The sequence below is a fragment of the Octopus sinensis genome, linkage group LG1 (assembly GCF_006345805.1).
Source record: "Octopus sinensis linkage group LG1, ASM634580v1, whole genome shotgun sequence".
Classification (NCBI taxonomy): domain Eukaryota; kingdom Metazoa; phylum Mollusca; class Cephalopoda; order Octopoda; family Octopodidae; genus Octopus; species Octopus sinensis.
The window spans coordinates 16,439,058-16,462,134 of NC_042997.1; the positions used below are offsets into that span (position 1 = coordinate 16,439,058).

At 36.2% G+C, this 23,077-nt stretch overlaps 1 protein-coding gene across 1 annotated transcript in view; it reads left to right on the forward strand.

Moving 5' to 3' along the window:
• The first annotated feature begins 5,259 nt into the window (after positions 1 to 5,259).
• The window catches only part of LOC115208907 (protein Jumonji), a 232,035-nt gene continuing 214,217 nt past the window's right edge, over positions 5,260 to 23,077 (forward strand). Inside the window, exon 1 of the mRNA XM_029777113.2 lies at positions 5,260 to 5,366. The gene's annotated coding sequence lies outside the window, so the exon portion shown is untranslated. The remainder of the gene's footprint in view (positions 5,367 to 23,077) is intronic.

Here is a 23,077-nt window from a genome sequence, read left to right on the forward strand (position 1 = left end):
CCATGATGACAGAGCATAATAATGAATGATAGTGTGTATTCTCTCCCTCAAAAGGATTACAGTAGTTTCTCTGAAATAGTTCTACCATTGTCTTTATCAGTTACAGCGTGAGTATAGCAGACTGATAAAGTTTGTTCTGCAATCATGTGTTTCCAAGATCAATCCTACTGTGCAACAACTTGATCAAACACTTTCTACCATAGCCATGGTCAACTCAAACCTTGTGAGTGCAGTTGGGTTGATGGAAAATGTGTGAAAGCCATTTGAATGTTATATCTAATCTTATCACCTATTAAGGTGGCGAGCTGGCAGAAACATTAGCGCACCGGGCGAAATGCTTAGCAGTATTTCATCTGTCGTTAAGTTCTGAGTTCAAATTCCACCGAGGTCAACTTTGCCTTTCATCCTTTCGAGGTCGATAAATAAAGTACCAGTTCCGCACTGGGGTCGATGTAATCGACTTAATCCCTTTGTCTGTCCTTGTTTGTCCCTTCTGGGCAGTAAAGAAAAATATATATCTAATCTTATCACCTAATTTAACACTACTACATAAGCTACAAAATAAAATCATAGATAAATGCTGTGAGCTTCTAAGTCCTGTAAGCTCATGGGATTTAACTACAGTTTTATTTTCACAGCAAAACTAAATATTTTTCTTAAATATATTATACATGACATCTGTATATATATCATCATTACTTAATGTCCACTTTTCCATGCTTGCATGGGTCAGAGTTTGCAGCAGATTTTCCATGGTTGCCAAACCACTAAGTTACAGGGATGTGAACACACCAACATTGGTTGTCAAGTGATGGTGGGAGGACAAACACAGACACACACACATAAATATATATACGATGGGCTTCTTTCAGTTTCCGTCAACCAAATCCACTCACAAGGTTTTGGTTGGCCTGAGGCTATAGTAGAAGACACTTGCCCAAGGCACCATACAGTGGGACTGAACCATGATCCATGTGGTTGAGAAGCAAGCTTCTTACCACACAGTCACGCCTTAAAAATTTTAAATTGCCTAAAAGGATTCTTAAAACAGATTAACTCAGCCCTGATGGAATATATGAGAAATATTTTTGTGTAAGCACTTTGAGCAATCATCATGATGATGTACAGGAGATAATGTATGCACACTTCAACCTATGTTCATTTTGTGGATTGAAGTGACAATGATGGTGATAATAGTTATGTTTGTGTGTGTCGCGGGGTTTCATGGCTGTCAGTTTATGTATAAAGTCATGATTTAGACACATGGCATAAGCCAAAGATTTCCTTGCTATTATCCTTAAATAAGTGATTGTGTCAGTATTTCTAGTTTAGTTTCAGATTGAGAATCTTGGAAATCTCTTGTTCTGCTTGGTTGTACTACTGCTCTCAACTTTGTTCTAGTAACTCAAGTGTTATCTAACAACTGGAGGGATTACAGCCATTCAGAAAACAAATAACCCAAATTAGGGGTCTGAAATACTAGAAGCTTCTCTCTTCAATAATTCTGTTCTTTTCTCTTATTGTTTTTAAGATGTGGATGTCTGTCTGTATTTAAGTATCCATCCATTATTCATGTTTATATATATATAAACATATACACACACGCATATATACACACATGCACACACACACACATATACATATATTTTTTAAAGGTGTAGCGTTTGTAAGAGTCTGGATTGAATTGATATATCGGTTCCATTCTAACAAAACTGTCTGATGAACGGCAATGAGAAACTCAGAGTAACAGATTTTGTTGAATTTTCTGCTGCTTTAAATAAAGTATATATATATATATATATAGTGTGTGTGTGTGTGTATATGCATATAAAATACACATTTGGGTGTGTGCTATAGCTGGCTCATAACACACACCTTGAGTTTGAGAGGGAAATTTGATAATAAAAATGAATATATTTGAATTCAAAGACCATTTATCAGCATTTGAAACTTTTATGCCATATAGGCATTATAAGACACATCTATGGGAAAAAGGAATTGTGGTTTTAGAATTTCAGATAAGCAAAGTCACTTGGAGATCTTCAAATTGTACTTCACTGTCCTCATCTATGAATATTTAAAATTATTTTTCATTGATTCTCCCACCTTCTTCATAAATCATTTCATCTTCTGTGCTATTACTAATACATATTCTTGAAAGATTTGATGACAGTCTCTTCTTGCATTGCATCCCTCAATATTTTAACCTACAAGCTCAGTTCTGCAATACTGAATCTCTTCATGCATACATGCATATGTATAGTTAGTTAGTTAATTTGGCTCAAAAGCAAATAGCAAGGCCATGTAGGGGGACATGGAGTTAAGTACAGGGTGGTGTTCATGTAAAGAGTTCAGGCCACTTGAGGTCAAGGGAGGCTTTGAACAAAGTGGTCGTCGGCATCTTCACCATCTCATCTGGCAGCCTCACCATCTCGTCTGGCAGTATAAGGAGGGATGATTTACCATTGACCTACCAACCTATTATATATATATGTCTCTTTGTACCACTGAGAGTACTATTATTGTTAGGCATCATATTACTCTCCCTCTTCTTATTTATTTTCTTATAATAATTATTACTATTATCTTGTTTTATGTTTCCTTTAACCATGTTAATTCTTATTTTATACTTATTGTAATCTTCCCTCACTAGATAAGCAACATAAAATATAAGTCTGTTGCACAATATAAGAGTACATCTTGATGCTAGTCTGATGAAGTGTCACCCCAATATTGCAAAACTTTTCACAGGCAAGCATTAATATTCAATGGTGTTAGAAACAGAGTGGTATTGAAACAATTGTAACTAATAAAGATGTATTAAATTCATTCTTTTTTTTTTTTGTATTCTGTTACTTTTCATAAAACTCACACACTGCTTTTAACGGTGAGATATGGCAAGACTTCCGCCCGTCCCCTACCAAAAAAAACACACCCTTTTTTAAAATTCATTATTATTTTTTTTTTTACACAAACACCACTTTTCGGCTATGGGGAATACGAATCTGCAAAAAAATTGGCATTTTTACATTACCACCCTCCCACCCCCATTCCCTTCATTTACTTTTTTCAGAATTTTTATTATTTAAAAAAAAAATTTTTTTTCAGAATTTTTATTATTTAGAAAAAAAAATTTTTTTTCAGAATTTTTTTTTTTTTTGCAAAATATGCAGAAAAATACGGAGATTGTGATTCAGAAAAAAATTTCCAAAAATTTTTGTAAATATTTTTTAAGAATCTTTTTTTCTAAATATGCGGATAAAAATGGACATTATGATTCCGACAAAAATTTCAAAACATTTCTGTACTTACGGTTCAGGGTTAGGGAAAAAAGTCATAATTGAAGAAGTTGGTGGGGAGGGGGAAACATTTTCACAATGCCGATTTTTGGCAAATTTTCTGGAACCTCCGTATCCGAAAACGGGGATTTTTGGCAAAAAAAAAAGAAAATAAACAACTTTAGGAGAAAATGGGGTGGGGTGGGGCAGAAGTCTTTATAATTTTATTTTAGAATTATCACCATATTTTTTGAAACATGGAATTTCAAAATTTTCTGGAAGAATCGTAATCTCTGTTGTTCAAAACAGAAACCCGAAGAAATTTTTGAAAGAAATTTTATGAAAAAAAAATTGAGTACCTATTCGACACGTTTATGTATATATATATGTATGTGTGTGTGTGTGTATATATATATATATATATATATATATATATAAATATATATATAAAATTACCGTGAGTATCCTGATTTTAGAAGAGGTACACTGCTTCCCTGTGGCAACTAAAAAGGTATCTGGTTGTAGCTTCATAAAAATGCAACCCATGACAGATAGAAAAAAAAAACCGACATAAAACGCAGCTACTAATATGTATGTGTTTTGGTTTGTTTATCTTAATTTGAAAGCTTATAAGAAATTGATTTTTCAATTTCTCAATATCTATTTCAGTGGCGTTAAAATTTGCAAAAGAACCAGTAGTTTTATACTTGCTGGAAATTCTGAACTAAATATTTTCTTAAAGAAAGGTATCAAATCAATGTTTCTTTAACAAATTATAAAATTTAATATGGTCAAATAAAACTTTTAAAGAAGCAAAGTGCATAATCTTAGGACGTGCAGAGTTCTTTTTCATTTCTTAATATAAATCCTCCTATCCGAAAAATTCAAATTTATATCGAGATAAAATCTAAAATTAGAATTCTCTGCCAGACAGCGAAGTTAATATGAAAAACAAAACAAAACAAAAAAACAACACAGTTGTTTAATTAAAAGTTATTGATAAATGTAAAAAAAAATTTGAAAATGGGAGATTGTCACAAAAATCATTCAAACATTTCTACCGAAATATAATGAAAGAATAATTTAATTCAATCTTTGCATATTTCTATGTTGAAGATTTTATTAAATCTTCTACCAAGTATAAAGGGAATAAATGATTAAATTAAATGCAGGTGTGGTAAATAAATTATAAATTAAAATCACTTAAAGCATCGATCGATAACTTCAATTTTCAGTGGTCACCTACAACTTTGTCCAGTAATATTTGGATATAAACGCGGTAATGAAAATTGAGAAAAAAAGTTAATAATAATAATAATGAAAAAATATAAATCTATAAACGATCTGTAGTATAAATCCACAAACATAGATGATGTGGCATGTTATAGAGAGCTTGGCGATACATGCCTGATGTGTGCGAGTTGTTTATAACAAGATCTTGCTTCAGTAATTGAAGTATCATTAAGCGAAGTGTTCAAATTACAATGAGAAAAAACAGAAAATATATAGAGGGACATCTGAAGATATTTCAGTTGGGGCTGGTTATAACAAATGTACTTGTATATATTTATTGGAATGATGACAGATCCGACTTAAAGGGCCTTTTACGATAAGAAAACAAGGAAAAAATTATGTAATAATTTACATTTACCGAACATTAAGATAAAAAGATTTATAAATAATACACGTATCTCTGATAAGATTATTAAAATAAAATGCTTATTACTTTCGAATCACGAAGTTATTAGCGACAGAATATTTTAAACATTATGTATACGGGCTCATATAAATATTATCATCATCAGAGACGGAGAAAAATATTTAATACCACCACAGCACCTTGCTTTCTTCCTGATAGGTCTTATAATAAATATGCATGTTGAACCGGCCTCTTTTAACAATATTGACCAATCAGAGAGCAAGCTTTGCGTTACGTCGTCGACCGGAAGCCACACATGGGAATTCTCATGTGTCTTGTTGACAAAAGCCTGTTATTCATTCAACGAACAAAGGATTAAGTCTGGCCCACGATTAACAGCATCATGTAACTGCTGCTAATCTTTGGACTGGAGAGATGCTGAATGTTCGGTGAGTAACAGAAAGAAAAGAGTGTGAACAAATTAATATTCCCTACAAAAAGAAAAAAAAAAAAGTTAGAAAACAAAATAATTATTAGCGAAACTTATTTTGTTACTTTTCTTTTCATTGAATCTTACTAATTCGCTAAAAAGCAAAAAGAAAAGAAAAAAGAAAGAGTGAACGAGAGAGAAAGCGTGTGCATGTGTGAATGAGAGAGAGAGAGAGATTGAGTAAGTGTCAGAGAATATCATGTTGGTGATGTTTGTCATTTATCTTTTTTTATTTTTTCTTTCTTCTGTCCACCCTTCTCTCACTTCACCTGCTTAATCTATCGGCGAGGAGCTGAGTGATGAGGCTGGGTAAGTTGGTAAGCTTGCATTAGAGTGACTGGCGTGAGATTTCTTCTCTGTTGTGAACCGGCCGGCTGCTACCTACTGGACCTAAGTTAAGGCTTGTATGAAAATAGAGATAGCAAGTAAATACATGCCTGAACGAAAACTATCTTTTTGACAAGCTGCCATGCTCTCTGCTGTCTGTTTTTGTTATGGTTCTCTTTTTCTCTATCGTCAATGTTTTTGTTATGACTACCCCCCCTCCTTTCTTCCCTCACTTATTAGTCTATCATTTCTTTGTGTTTATGAGGGGCATGATGAAATTGGCTCTCATTACTATTGACATGTCTGATGTTGCGTTGTGATGATTAGGGGTACAGATTGAAATGAATAGATTTATCCAACACGAAAATTCTTCATCGGTGTGTAACAGGGTATGTCCATCTCTCATCACCATCCGTCCTTTCGACCTCCTGCTGTCCTTATCCTTGTTATGTGTGTCAGTAGCACTGTAAAACGATATGTAAGTAACCGACGAAGTGAATGGCATGTGTGTCGCCAGACTGATTGATACGCATGGTTTGTTGTTGACAGAAGTTCTTTCAAATGAATGAATGAATGGGATATTTTGAAGTATTTATTAAATATGCACGAAATAAATAAACTGTACTGCTGGATCTGCCAACCATACCGCCCACCTACTATACCGATCTTGATTGAATATAGTACACGAGATAATGTATGCACACTTCAACCTATGTTCGTTTTCTGGATTGAAGTGACAATGATGGTGATAATAGTTATGTTTGCGTGTGTCGCGGGGTTTATTGGCTGTCAGTTTATGTATAAAGTCATGATTTATATGCATGTTTGTGCACGCGCGCGCATGCACACATGCAAACACACACTTGCACTTTTCTTATATGTACTTCTTTTATTACACACGTTTATAAACTTACATGCACGAGCCTTTACGTGATTGCTTAGATTTGCTGCAAATAGCGACCGAATCTCCCTCAAATCACACCTTACCGTTTTCTTAAAGAAGGTTGAGTCTGAAAAGATGGGATGGTCGCGACGGGAATTCTTTGATTATGAAGGCTGACCCAAGACCAAACAACAACAATAACAACTTATATTCATAGATTCAAACATGACTGCTTTTTATCTTTTATTGATTTTATTAATAATACATGTGGTAACACAATCCAGTGCTTTCTAATATTTTTTTTCCTATAATGTTGCGTGTGTGTTGTGTGTGTAGGGATGGATATACATGAAGGGACCAATTGAATAGTTATCATTTCATCATGACTACCCTTACGAAATATATTCATTTTGTTTCGTTTATTTTTCTTTGCTTTTCTTATTTTATTTTCCGTGGATTACATTTTTTTTCTTCTATAACGAAAAAAAAAAAGAAAAGAAAAAGGAACTCCAATTAAATGTAATATAACATTTGTTTTGTCTAGACTATAAAAAATTAACCTCTCTCTCCCTCTTTCTCATAACCCGTGTGTGTAGCAGGGGGGGGGGAGAAGACGGTTCATTAAATAAGAATGGATATATGAAGATTTATTGTTCGACACAATTGCCTTTGCAATTTCTTTTGTTTGTCTTTAATTATTTTTTTTTTCTCTGACATTTCTTTTGAATGAAAAACGGATTATGTTGCTTTATTTGTTTTGACCAACGTGGTCTTAGAGAGAGTCATGCTATATATATATAATGATTCTTTCAAACATGCAAACGCATTGTCAGTATTTGACGATAGGAATAACCCATCCAGCCCCATACACACAAACGGAAAACAAAGCAGTTTTATTAACAGTACTCTAAGAAACGTAGAACTCTAACGAACGGCTCACCGATCGTTTAGTTGGAATGTGTGTTGCGCTTACTGCATTATATATATGTATGTATGTGTGTGTTTGTAATGTACGCGCGCGCGAATAACCTTTGACCTGTAAGCTGACCATTTACTTTGGAGATTTCATTGGAGTACATAATATACTCTTATATACTGGAGTATTCTTATATACTGGGACATATTTCCGTACATACACATTTGGTGGCTTGTTTCATAAATATCATTACAATATATAAATAAACTGTATTTAGTACGCACACACACACACATACGCACGCACGCACGAGAAACCCAACTCTCACTCATCCTCATCACACGTAATATAGGATTCGTTACGCTACCTTCCTATGTGTGACATGTAAAGAGTTGTAATCAATAACACGGTTGTTGTTGTTGTTTGTTATGGTTGAGTGAAGAAGTCAGGTTTCAGACAGGTACAACTCCGAAATTCATTATTTTTCAAGTCACGTTAAAGCAGCAACATCATTATAATGATAATAATACTAACAATAACAAAACACACACACACGTAATTATCTTGTTCATTAGGTCAAGTATGACACCACTCCAAATTACTTAAGGCTATAAATAGCGATGTTTAATAATAAAAATAATCCTTTTTATTATAGTTTGGGGGAGAGAGGTCAGTCGATTACATCGACTCCATTAGTTTCACTGGTACTTAATTTATCGATCCGAAAGGATGAAAGGCAAAAAGTCAACCTCGGCGGAATTTGAACTCAAATCGTAGCAGCAGACGAAATACTTATTTCTTTACTATCCACAACAAGGGGCTAAACACAGAAGGGACAAACAAGGACTGACAAAGGGATTAAGTCGATTATATCGACTCCAGTGCGTAACTGGTACTTATTTAATCGATCCCGAAAGGATGAAAGGCAAAGTCGACCTCGGCGGAATTTGAACTCAGAACGTAGCGGCAGACGAAATACAGCTAAGCATTTCGCCCGGATTCTAACGATTCTGCCACCTCGCCTCCTTCTTCTTCTTCTTCTTCTTCTCCTCCTCCTCCTCCTCCTCCTTCTTCTTCTTCTTCTTCTTCTTCTTCTTCTTCTTAATAATTATTATTATTACTTCAAAATTTGGCACAAAGCCAGCAATTTCGGGTAGGGGGATGAGTCGAATACGTCGATCCCAGTACTCAACTGGTACTTATTTTATCGACCCAGAAAGGACCTCGGCCAAATTTGAATCAGAACGTAAAGACGGACGAAATGCCGCTAAGCATTTCGTTCGGCGTGCTAACGATTCTGCCAGTTTGCTGCTTTAAAAAATAATATAATCCTTTCTACTAAAGACAAGGCTTGAAATTTGGGGGAAAGGACTAGTCAATTACATCGACTCCAGTGTTTCGCTGGTACTTAATTTATCGACCCCAAAAGGATGAAAGGCAAAGTCGACATCGGCGGAATTTCAGCAGACGAAATACCCATTTCTTTACTACCCACAAGGGACTAAACACAGAGGGGACAAACAAGGGCAGACAAACGGATTAAGTCGATTACATCGACCCCAGTACGCAACTGGTACTTAATTTATCGACCTCGAAAGGATGAAAGGCAAAGTCAACCTCAGCGGAATTTGAACTCGGAACGTAACGGCAGACGAAATACCCATTTCTTTACTACCCACAAGGGGCTAAACACAGAGAGGACAGACAAACGGAATAAATCGATTACATCGACTTCAGTGCGTAACTAGTACTTAATTTATCGACCCCGAAAGGATGAAAGGCAAAGTCGACCTCGGCGGAATTTGAACTCGGAACGTAACGGCAGACGAAATACCTATTTCTTTACTACCCACAAGGGGCTAAACACAGAGAGAACAGACAAACGGAATAAATCGATTACATCGACTTCAGTGCGTAACTAGTGACTTAATTTATCGACCCCGAAAGGATGAAAGGTAAAGTCGACCTCGGCGGAATTTGAACTCAGAACGTAACGGCAGACGAAATACCTATTTCTTTACTACCCACAAGGGGCTAAACACAGAGGGGACAAACAAGGACAGACAAACGGGTTAAGTCGATTATACCGACCCCAGTGCATGACTGGTACTAATTTAATCGACCCCGAAAGGATGAAAGGCAAAGTCGACCTCGGCGGAATTTGAACTCAGAACGCAGCGGCAGACGAAATACGGCTACGCATTTCGCCCGGCGTGCTAACGTTTCTGCCAGCTCGCCACCTTAATAATAGTATAATAGCAATTTGTTTCGCTCTTGTTACCAGTTATTTGCGGAAGAGCAACATCGAAGGATGAAAACAGAGAGTAAGTTTCTAACCAGAACTAAGCATGAAATTTATATATATGCGCTCGCGCGCCGCGTGTATGCATACACACACACACACACACACACATACACACGCACGTGCGCGCATATGTATATGACTGAGAAATTTATTTTTGTACTGTTTCCTTTCTTTAAATACATCAAAAGCAACGGGACAATGCACAGTTTAATTTTCAAAAGCAAATCAATTCATTGTGACTACAAATCCATGACGGTATTTTCATTCTCCCCAACCTCTTTTCGTTTATTCTTCTTCCTCATGACTGATCTCCCAATCTTTGGCACTCCTTGTTAATTTTATTTGGAAACTTTCAATAAGCCCCAATCTGGCAACATTTATTTCTTTATTGTTCACAAGGGGCTAAACATGGAGGGGGACAAACAAGGACAGATAAAGGGATTAAGTCGATTATATCGACCCCAGTGCATAACTGGTACTTAATTTATCCTTTCGGGGTCGATAAATTAAGTTCCAGTTACGCACTGGGGTCTATGTAATCGACTTAATCCGTTTGTCTGCCCCCTCTGTGTTTAGCCCCTTGTGGGTAGTAAAGAAATAGGTACTTAATTTATCGACCCAGAAAGGATGAAAGGCAAAGACGACCACAGCGGAATTTGAACTCAGAACGTAACGGCAGGCGAAATACCCATTTCTTTACTACCCACAAGGGGCTAAAGACAGAGAGGACAAGCAAACGGATTGAGTCGATTATATCGACCCCAGTGCGCAACTGGTACTTAATTTATCGACCCCGAAAGGATGAAAGGCAAAATCGACCTCATCGAAAGGATGAAACGCAAATTTGAACTCAGAACGAAACTGTAGACGAAATACCGCTAAGCTTTCCGTCTGTCGTGCTACCGTTTCTGCCAATATTTCAGCTCCTATAAGTGATATCTTTTACTTGTTTCAGTCATTAGACTGTGGCCATGCTGGGGCACCGCTTTGAAGAAATTTAGTTGAATGAATTGACCCACTACTTTTTATTTAAGATTGGGACTTATTTTATCAGTCTCTTTTGCTGAACCGCTATTTTACATGAACTAAACATACCATCACCGGTTGTCAAGCGGTGATAGGGATAAATACACACACTCACACACACACACACATAAACGACAGGTTTCTTTCAGTTTCCGTTCATGAAATCCACTCAAAAGGCTTTGGTTGGCCCAGGGCTAAAACAAGGTGCACCGCAGTGGGACTGTACCCGAAACCATGTGGTTAAGCAAACTTACCACACTTGTGTCTAAACAGAAAATCCACAAAAGTCTAGTTAAAAATAAATATTAAATGTAAAGCTCTGCTTTAAACAATAGGTTAGAAATGATGAATGATTTAATCATCTCATCAAAACAATTTGTAATTAATTATTGTACTTTTCTAAAGTTTCTTTATGTCAAATTTTTCCAGTTTTCTTTGGTGTATATTATGCTGTCATCAAAAGTATGACAGTATTTAATCATTGGAGTTTTGTTACTTTGACTCAAAGTAACCATGTCTACATGTGAGCGTGTGTGAAAATTTTACGGTTGGTCGGTAAGCTGTTCTAATTATTACTTATTGTTAGGATAAGTTTCCACAATAAAAAACTAAATCTTTTATTTGGTAGTGCTGACTTTTCACAGAAAACAAAAACAAAAAGAAGATAAGCTCTTTCCTTAACCATCACGACAGAATGTAACCTGACATGACAGAAAAACCAAATCAATAGCCAGGCTTACAGAGCTATAATCTGCTTACATATTCGTGCCTGAAGTTCTAGGTAGCGAGACGGTATAAACTTGGAAGGAGGAGATCGACTTCGTTTTCAGCCATCCCACCTTGTATACGTTATATACTGTGTCCTTTCTAAAAGACTTCTGTTAAAGTAAACATTTAGGTCTTGCTTGCCGTGACTGACTGCTTGTAATCAAATCACTCCCTCTCCTCTTTCACTTAGACCGATTGCTAATAAAATAGATTCAGCTTCTAGAACGAGGTACTGTCGTTGGGTATTGCTCGCTTTCACTTTCTTCTGGTTTATTTGTGTGTATGAAATGGATGACGATGGTGATGTGAGTGTAGGCTTGGAAAGTGCTAACTCACGAAACTCTTCGACCCCTGAGTCACTCTCTTTTGCCAGATATTAGAATATGTGTGCGTGCATATATATATATATATAGACAGATAGATATATATATGTACACACACACACATATATAGATATATACGTACATATATATATATATTCTTTTACTTGTTTCTGTCATTTGACTTCGGCCATGCTGGAGCACCACCTTTAGTCAAACAAATCGATCCCAGGGATTATTTTTTGTAAGCCTGGTACTTATTCTACCGGTCTTTTTTGCCGAAGTCCTAAGTGATGGGAACGTAAACACACCAACATCGGTTGTCAAGCGATGGTGGGGGGAAAGCACAGATACAAATACATGCATATATGTGTGCGTGTATATATATATATATATATATATGGTGGGCTTCTTTCAGTTTCCGTTTACCAAATCCACTCACAAGGTTTTGGTTGGCCTGAGGCTATAGTAGAAGACACTTGCCCAAGGTACCAAGCAGTGGGATTGAACCCGGAACTATGTGATTGGGAAGTAAGCTTCTTACCACACAGCCACTACACACACACACACGTATATGTACACACACATATATGTACACACACATATATATGTACACACATACATATATATACATTCATATATATGAACATCTGTAGATACATGCATATATACATATGTACGTATATAGATATGTATACACATACACACGCACACACATATATATACACATATAATTATATGTATGCATATGTGTCATCATCATTTAATGTCCATTTTCCCTTTTGGGATGGGTTTTACAGTTTGACCAAAGCTGTTTAGCTGGAGAGCTGCACTAGGTTCTAGTCTTTTTTGACTTGGTTTCTATAGCTAGATGCCGTTGGTCACTCTGATTTATTTTTTGCAACCCAGTTTGTTTAATAACACATATGTTCACACACATTCACCCAGAGAGAGAGAGAGAGAGAGAGAGAGAGAGAGAGAGAAAGAGAGGGGAATGAAGGAGGATAGGACCCTTGTAACACCAGGGAAATGGCTGTGCTTTGCCTGCCAAAGAAGAATCAGTAGAAATTCCTTGACGTTTACTCAGTTTAATCACTGGACAGGTACAAACTGCTGAGGAACAAAAGGTAGATTAACAGAAAAGGTAGATTTCAGATGCAGCAGGTGCACCGGAATAGTAAGCATTAAGAGTCCTCTCAAACACACAGATACTTCCATAGAAGTAATTGATTGATTTTGTTACCTAGGTGACCAAATTATCAGTGGAGTGGATGCTTCAAAAATGTGGTAGATAGAATAAGAACAGATTAGAAATGGTTTATCCCTCAAGATCAAGAGCATATTGTATGAAGCTTGCATGCAAAGTGTACTACTGCATGGCAATGAGATGTAGGTCTTAAGTGTAGAAGACGTAAAGGTTAGAAAAAAAAATGAAGCAAGCATACTTCACTATGTTAGTGTTTATGAATGACAAAGTATAAATGAACCACGAGACAAACTAGGTAAAAGTGGAATCAGATCTAGTGTACAAGAGAGGATACTGTGCTAGTATGGGCATATAATGTGAATGGAAGATGACAGTTGCATAAGCAAGTGCAGAGTACTCAAATCTGTGGAAGAAAGACACAGAGAAAACTTGGTATGAGGTGGTGAAAAGTGATCTCAAGATGTTACATCTGTTGAAGGAGATGATAGGAGACCATGTTGATTGGTGGCATGCAGTGCTGTAGAAGACTTATCCTCTTCTGCAAGCTTAGTGCATGCATCCCCTGCCTTGTTTATTGCCTATTTTGTAAACTCGTAACCTACCACAGTCTATTCTCTAAACTACACCCACCTATTTATAACACCGAGTAGCACAACTGTCCAATCATTTTCTAACTCTCACCAACCCCAGAACACTACCTTGCACTTTCTCTGCTATTGTCCCCTTCCCCAACACTGCCTGTGTTAGTCTCACCACTCTGTAAGTGGTTGGTAATCAATTCAAGCAACCACAATGCAGGGTTTGACAGGACTCTTTAGTCTTGCTGATAGCTAGGGCAATCTCTAGTGCTGATGCTACCTGAAAAAAAAAAAAACAGAAGCACCCAGACCACTCTGTAAAGTGGTTGCTGTTATGGCGGGCATCCAGCCATAGAAACAATGCTAAAATTATGACATTGGAGAAAAATGCAGTCTCCCAACCTATTGCATCCTGATAAACTGTCCTCCCCATAATAACATGGAAAATGGATGTAAAATGATTCCAATGGTGATGACGTACATACATATATACATACATACATACATAAACAAACAAACAATTGCAGAATGAAAGGTGTTTATAAGCCATTTAAAAACACAGAGAAACCGTTAGATTCACTTCAATATTTAAATTTGTCAAAATATTGAAGTGAATCTAACGGTTTTTGTGTGTTTTTAAATGGCTGATAAACACCTTCCACGCTGCAATTGTTTTTGTTTTACCACACGATCTCAGATCAGGTCACTTGCTATGCAAGTATATCCCTGTAATTTATATGTATGTGTGTGTATATATATATATATATATATACACACACACACACATATATATATATATACATATATATACCTATGTATATATATATGTATGTAATTTATATGTATGTGTGTGTATATATATATATATACACACACACACACACACATATATATATATATATACATATACCTATGTATGTATATATATATATATATGTATATATATATATATATATATATATATATATATATATATGTGTAAATTTAATTAGAGGTTGTGTTAACATCACGAAGGGATGATTTCATCCAAGGAAATAATGTTTAGTATTTGGGGGGAATTAATTTCCTTAAAATAATAGGTGTATATATAAAAGCATATAGTTTATATTCATGTAAAAGAAGAAAAAGAAAATGGAGATTGGGAAGTTAATAATTATTGACTTCCCAATCTACATTTTCTTTTTCTTCTTTCATATATATATATATATATATATATATATATATATATATATATACAAATTATGGGGTTTAGCTCACAGTTGATCAAAATGATTAGGTACACTAGGTAAGTGATTCCTTTACTCCTTTCCTCTATGTTGTCATTTCATTAATCTATATCCATTTTCCCTATTTGTCTCTGATGACATAATATCCCATACTCTGGGATATCCCAGAAACAGCTGTAAGACTTTGAATTTTTTTCAGTAATAATAATAATAATAATAATAATATATATGACTTGAGATGTTTGTCTTGCCTTCATGTTTGTTGTCTTCTTTAACAATTATATATATATATATATATACACATAAACATATTTATATATATGCATATATTCTATTTTAAACGTTATAAATATTCTCATATTTAGAGTTATTTATCTTGTTTGTACTAAAATGTAACTGCATATGAATCATTGATGATTTTCTTCCTCCGTCTTCCTTTCTATTGGACTTTCCTCTGTTTCTGGAGAAGAGCATTGCTCAAAATGTTAAACCATCTTTCTTTTCTTCCCTGAGCATCTGCTAATACTCTACATGTACCATGTCCTCATGTTGTTTGGTCTTCTTCTTTTGGATTTACTATTTATAATCAATGTAGGAGATATATAAACAGGGCAAATTTAACTATTTCTCTATTGACTGAGAAAAATTATGAAAAGCCTCAATTGATTTTCAGAACTTATTGGATTTTCCTCACAAGTGTCTATATCATTTTGACCAATCTCAAAGAAACAAGCAACCAACCTGTTTATGTACTCAACAAATCCAGTAACTAGAGAGAACTGAAGCTACTAATTTCTACAGTGTGTTTAACACTTTATTTAATATCAGTAGCATATCAACAGAGATCTCAGTCCTACCCATGCTAGCATGGAAGGTGGACGTTAAACGATGATGATAGGGATGATACACACATATATGGAAGCACTCCGTCGGTTACGACGATGAGGGTTCCGGTTGATCCGAATCAATGGAACAGCCTGCTCGGGAAATTAACGTGTAAGTGGCTGAGCACTCCACAGACACATGTACCCTTAACGTAGTTCTCGGGGATATTCAGCGTGACACAGAGAGTGACAAGGCCGGCCCTTTGAAATACAGGTACAACAGAAACAGGAAGTAAGAGTGAGAGAAAGTTGTGGTGAAAGAGTACAGCAGGGATCACCACCATCCCCTGCTGGAGCCTCGTGGAGCTTTAGGTGTTTTCGCTCAATAAACACACAACGCCCGGTCTGGGAATCGAAACTGCGATCCTATGACCGCGAGTCCGCTGCCCTAACCACTGGGCCATTGCGCCTCCACACACATATATACAGTGTTTCTGAACTGCTGCTCAGTCTCCTGTGATGTGTTGGTGGCTGCTGACATCTGAAGAACCAAAACAAACCCTGCAAAACTTCTCGACACTAGATGATCTTTTACTCTTTTACTTGTTTCAGTCATTTGACTGTGGCCATGCTGAAGCACCGCCTTTAGTTGAGCAAATCGACCCCAGGACTTATTCTTTTTAAGTACTTAATCTATCTGTCTCTTTTGCCAAACTGCTAAGTTATGGGGACATAAACACACCAGCATCGGTTGTCAAGCGATGTTGGGGGGACAAACACAGACACTCAAACATATACACACACACATACATACTTTATATGACGGGCTTCTTTCAGTTTCCCTCTACCAAATCTACTGACACGGCTTTGGTCAGCCCGAGGCTATAGTAGAAGACTTGCCCAAGGTGCCATGTAGTGGGACTGAACCCGGAACCATGTGGTTCGTAAGCAAGCTACTTACCACACAGCCACTCCTACACCTATCTCATGGAGTTAAATTTTTTCACGTTACACATATATTCAGTTGTTCTGAGTGTCATACATAATGACATTTGTTACTGAAACATGAAATTAATTAATGTAGAATATAATTACCTATATCATAACTAATGAAATATTCCGCATAGTACAAGAGAAATGAGTTAAAAATTGTTTGGTATGTGTCATGGTGCCTTTATTTTTTATCTGCTTGCTTCCTCTAAGTTTAGAACCTGGCTATACCTCTGCCAGTACCCTCTGCTCCTTTCTCTCACCACCCTTGTTTCCTCCCTACCTGGGATGCTTTCTTTACATTTACAATCTACTCTTCCCTTCTACCTGTATGGTATCCTCCAGCCTCATTGTTCTTGCAGTACTCCTTTGCATGGTGTCTTAGTCAAAAGTCTTTTACTACAGCTCTGTACTGACCAATATCTTGTGGATGAACTCGAGAGATGAAAACTGGAAGTTTGTCATATATAATGTGTGTGTGTGTGTTTGTGTTTGTCCCCAGCCCACTAAGCCAGTTGACATCTGGTGTTGGTTTGTTTACTTCCTTGTAAGTTAGTGGTTTGGCTTAAGAGAGCACAGAATAAGCACCAAACTTTAAAAAAATAAATACTGGAATCAATTCGCAAGATTAAACATTTGAAGGTGATGCCCCAACATGGGTGCAGTCTAACGACTGGAACAAATAAAAAAAAAAATATATATATATATATATAAATATATATATATATATATATATATATATATATAACGGGAAGCTTTATGAAAATAAACAAAAGACGAAGGCAGGTGGAATACAAGCAAACAATTGTATTAGTATGGCGCTCAGGAATATAAATAAAACAAGTCTTTTACGTTTCGAGCCTACGCTCTTCAACAGAAAGATACACAGAAAAGAAACACGGAGAGAAAAAAGATGAGTGCAGAAGCTAGCGAATCAACATGGCGATATATATATATGTATATATATATATATATATATATGGTGGGTTAAAAGTAAGTAGGCATTAAAAATTGGTAATAAAATCCATATTCCTTTTACAAATTTATTGAAACAAATGATACATGTTCTTTAAAAGTAAATCTTCATATTTCAACGTAAGCACCAGTGGCATCAACCAGTTTCCTCAAATGGCTGGGGTTAGAATGAACAACTTTCTGAAGGATGTTGTCTGGGATATCATTGAGAATCTCCCGAATCCGTGTCTCCAAGTCCTCCAGTGTGTGTAGTTTTGTCTTGTACATTTCTTTTGTGTAACTCCACAGGTAAAAATCACATGGAGTGACAGCTGGACTTCTGCGGACACAGTCTCCAGATTTTTGCTCCCACATGTAATGGGTTTCCTCAGACGCAAATCGACCCCAGGAGATATTCTTTGTAAGCCTAGTACTTATTCTATCAGTCATTTTTGCCGAACTGCTAAGTTACAGGGACGTAAACACACCAGCATTAGTTGTTAAGCGATGTTGGGGGAGACAAACACAGATACACAAACATATACACACACACACACATATATGCATATATACGATGGGCTTCTTTCAGTTTCCGTCTACCAAATCCTCTCACAAGGCTTTGGTTGGCCCGAGTATATACTTTTTTTTTCTCTCCTTATTTCTTTCTGTGTTGCTTTCTGTAGAAGAGCATAGGCTCGAAACGTAAAAGACTTTTTCAATTCCTGACCATTATACTAATACATCTGTTTGTTTTCTACACCACCTGTCTTTGTCTTTTGTTTTTTTTTCGTGAACTCTCCCCCTGTATATATATATTCTTTTACTTGTTTCAGTCATTTGACTGTGGCCATGTTGGAGCACTGCCTTTTAGTTGAAGATATCGACCCCTGGACTTATTCTTTGTAAGCCTGGTACTGTTTAAAAAAATAAATACTGGGATCAGTTTGCTTCTGCCGAACTGCTAAGTTACCAGGAGGTAAACACACCAATATCGGTTGTCAAGTGACAGACACACACGCATAAATATATACATATATTGATGGGCTTCTTTCAGTTTCCGTCTACCAAATTCACTCGCAAGGCTTTGGTCAGCTTAAGGCTGTAGTAGAAGACACTTGCCCAAGGTGCCACACAGTGGGACTGAACCCGGAACCATGTTGTTAGGAAGTGAGCTTCTTACCACACAGCCACTTCTGCTCCTATATCTTTTATTCCTTTACTGGTTTCATTTATTTGACTATGGCCTTGCTGGAGCACCGCCTTTAGTCGAACGAACCGACCCAAAGAATTATTCTTCGTAAGCCTAATACTTATCAGTCTCCTTTGCCGAACTGCTAAGTTACGGGGACGTAATACACTAACATCGGTTTACAAACGATGGTGGGAGGACAAACAAAGCACACACACACACACACACACACACATATATATATATACATGACGGGCTTCTACCAAATCCACTCACAAGGCTTTGATCGGCCTGAGGTTATTGTAGAAGACACTTGCCCAAGGTGCCACGCGGTGGGACTGAACCCGGAACCATGTGGTTAGGAAGCAAGCTTCTTGCCACACAGCCACTCCTGTGTCTATATGTATATATATTATATACAAATGTATATAAATATATATAGTTATATTTGTGTGTGTGTGTGTATATATATATATTGTACATGTATAAATAAATGTATACATATATGAATGTATGTTTAACTGTATATGAGTATATATATATATATATATATATCATAAAAGTATCTATATGTATGCATGTGTATATATATATATATATATATATATATATATATATATATATGAATGTATGTTTAACTGTATGAGTATATATATATCATAAAAGTATCTATATGTATGTATGTGTATATATATATATATATATATATATATATATATATGGTGGGTTAAAAGTAAGTAGGCATTAAAAATTGGTAATAAAATCCATATTCCTTTTACAAATTTATTGAAACAAATGATACATGTTCTTTATTACGTGGGGAAATAAAAGTAAATCTTCATATTTCAACGTAAGCACCAGTGGCATCAACCAGTTTCCTCAAATGGGTGGGGTTAGAATGAACAACCTTCTGAAGGATGTTGTCTGGGATATCATTGAGAATCTCCCGAATCCGTGTCTCCAAGTCCTCCAGTGTGTGTAGTTTTGTCTTGTACATTTCTTTTGTGTAACTCCACAGGTAAAAATCACATGGAGTGACAGCTGGACTTCTGTGGACACAGTCTCCAGATTTTTGCTCCCACATGTAATGGGTTTCCTCAGACGCAAATCGACCCCAGGAGATATTTTTGTAAGCCTAGTACTTATTCTATCAGTCATTTTTGCCGAACTGCTAAGTTACAGGGACGTAAACACACCAGCATTAGTTGTTAAGCGATGTTGGGGGAGACAAACACAGATACACAAACATATACACACACACACACATATATGCATATATACGATGGGCTTCTTTCAGTTTCCGTCTACCAAATCCTCTCACAAGGCTTTGGTTGGCCCGAGTATATACTTTTTTTTTCTCTCCTTATTTCTTTCTGTGTTGCTTTCTGTCGAAGAGCATAGGCTCGAAACGTAAAAGACTTTTTCAATTCCTGACCATTATACTAATACATCTGTTTGTTTTCTACACCACCTGTCTTTGTCTTTTGTTTTTTTTTCGTGAACTCTCCCCCTGTATATATATATTCTTTTACTTGTTTCAGTCATTTGACTGTGGCCATGTTGGAGCACTGCCTTTTAGTTGAAGATATCGACCCCTGGACTTATTCTTTGTAAGCCTGGTACTGTTTAAAAAAATAAATACTGGATCAGTTTGCTTCTGCCGAACTGCTAAGTTACCAGGAGGTAAACACACCAATATCGGTTGTCAAGTGACAGACACACACGCATAAATATATACATATATTCGATGGGCTTCTTTCAGTTTCCGTCTACCAAATTCACTCGCAAGGCTTTGGTCAGCTTAAGGCTGTAGTAGAAGACACTTGCCCAAGGTGCCACACAGTGGGACTGAACCCGGAACCATGTTGTTAGGAAGTGAGCTTCTTACCACACAGCCACTTCTGCTCCTATATTCTTTTATTCCTTTACTGGTTTCATTTATTTGACTATGGCCTTGCTGGAGCACCGCCTTTAGTCGAACGAACCGACCCAAAGAATTATTCTTCGTAAGCCTAATACTTATCAGTCTCCTTTGCCGAACTGCTAAGTTACGGGGACGTAATACACTAACATCGGTTTACAAACGATGGTGGGAGGATAAACAAAGCACACACACACACACATATATATATATACATGACGGGCTTCTACCAAATCCACTCACAAGGCTTTGATCGGCCTGAGGTTATTGTAGAAGACACTTGCCCAAGGTGCCACGCGGTGGGACTGAACCCGGAACCATGTGGTTAGGAAGCAAGCTTCTTGCCACACAGCCACTCCTGTGTCTATATGTATATATATTATATACAAATGTATATAAATATATATAGTTATATTTGTGTGTGTGTGTGTATATATATATATTGTACATGTATAAATAAATGTATACATATATGAATGTATGTTTAACTGTATATGAGTATATATATATATATATATATATCATAAAAGTATCTATATGTATGCATGTGTATATATATATATATATATATATATATATATATATATGAATGTATGTTTAACTGTATGAGTATATATATATCATAAAAGTATCTATATGTATGTATGTGTATATATATATATATATATATATATATATATATGAATGTATGTTTAACTATGAGTATATATATATATCATAAAAGTGTCTATATGCATGTATGTGTGTGTGTATATATATATATATATATATCTACAGAGAGAGAGAGAGAGAGAGGTATATGAGATTAGTTAAATCAATATCACGAATGTATTGATTAATGATATAGACGTGCACATGTATGTTGAGTGCATTACTGACAACCTTGCACTTTGGTGAACAGTATGTAGAAAAATTATAAACAGCTACAACAATATCAACAACAACAACAATAACAGCCAGTTCTGAAAGTTGGCATTAGTTTGTAGTAGAGGCTGGATTTTCTCATCAATAATAGCCTATATTACTTAATATTTTTTTTCTATCAAGAGATATGTATAGTTTCTGTTACTGTTTTAAATATCTCGAACATCTTTCGGTTATACATTAAATTCTTTTTTTTTTATTTAATTAATATTTCTTTTCCTGGTTTTTTTATATGCTTGATTGAAATTCGAATTTATTATGCTGAAAATTTTTAGCCTTAAAAAATATTTCTCAACATGCTGAAACTGTACGTTATATATATATATATATATATTCTGCTTTTTATAGTCTTAAAGAGTCTCTTTCTACTCTATCACTCCCTACCTCTCTCTTTCTTTGCATTCTATATGTCCTCATCACTTAATCACAAGCACGCACACGTATACAGGCGCCCGTACACAATGTCATTTAAGAACAAAACAGTGTAGCCAACATTTTCAAGATGACCGATCCGATCCAGTCCCGTCCGGCATGTCTTCTCTTGTTTAAACATGGATGATGCCTAACATCATCAGCACGTATCTCTCTCTCTCTCAACCTAACTCCATATCTCAACTACTCGTTACATGTGTTGTTACACTCAGACACATGCTTAAAGGCATTGACAGAAACTCACACAGAAGATAGATAGATAAAGAGAGAGAGAGAGAGAGGCAAGAGACAGACGGAGAAGTTGAAGCTCACTTCACTTATCTGTCTTGCTGGGCTATACCCACGTGTTTTCCTTATATTTACAGAAACTTAAACCTTTGTTTCTTTAAGGAGAATCCTCCTGATGTCACTCAAACGCTTACCCTCCCGTTTCCACTCTTCTCTTCTTCTTTCTCTTGTCTCGATGGTGGTGGGAGACGTCGAGAGGTGATGGTGGTGGGTAATAAGGAGGCGGAGGGGGGGATCTTCAGACGTATTTCCTTGGCTCTTGATTGTGATCGGTGGAAGTGGTTGTTCCGAGAAAAAAAAGAAAAGTATTGAATAGCACATTAGCTTTTTTTGTTTTTGTTTTGTTCTGTCTTCATATGCTGTCGTCGTCTTCTTCAGTTGGTCGACCCCTACTCATACTCTGTCCATCTATCTTTCTATCCGTCCATTCGTTCACCACCATCACTCCTGGAGTGACCAACTGTGATTAGATTGACATGGTGACCCGGGTCAGTCGCAAGATTTCAGTTGATAGATCATTCTAAATTTAGAGAAGGAATCTTGTTTTTTATGTTTAATAGGTAAGATAAATATATTTTCCTTGCTTTTCTTA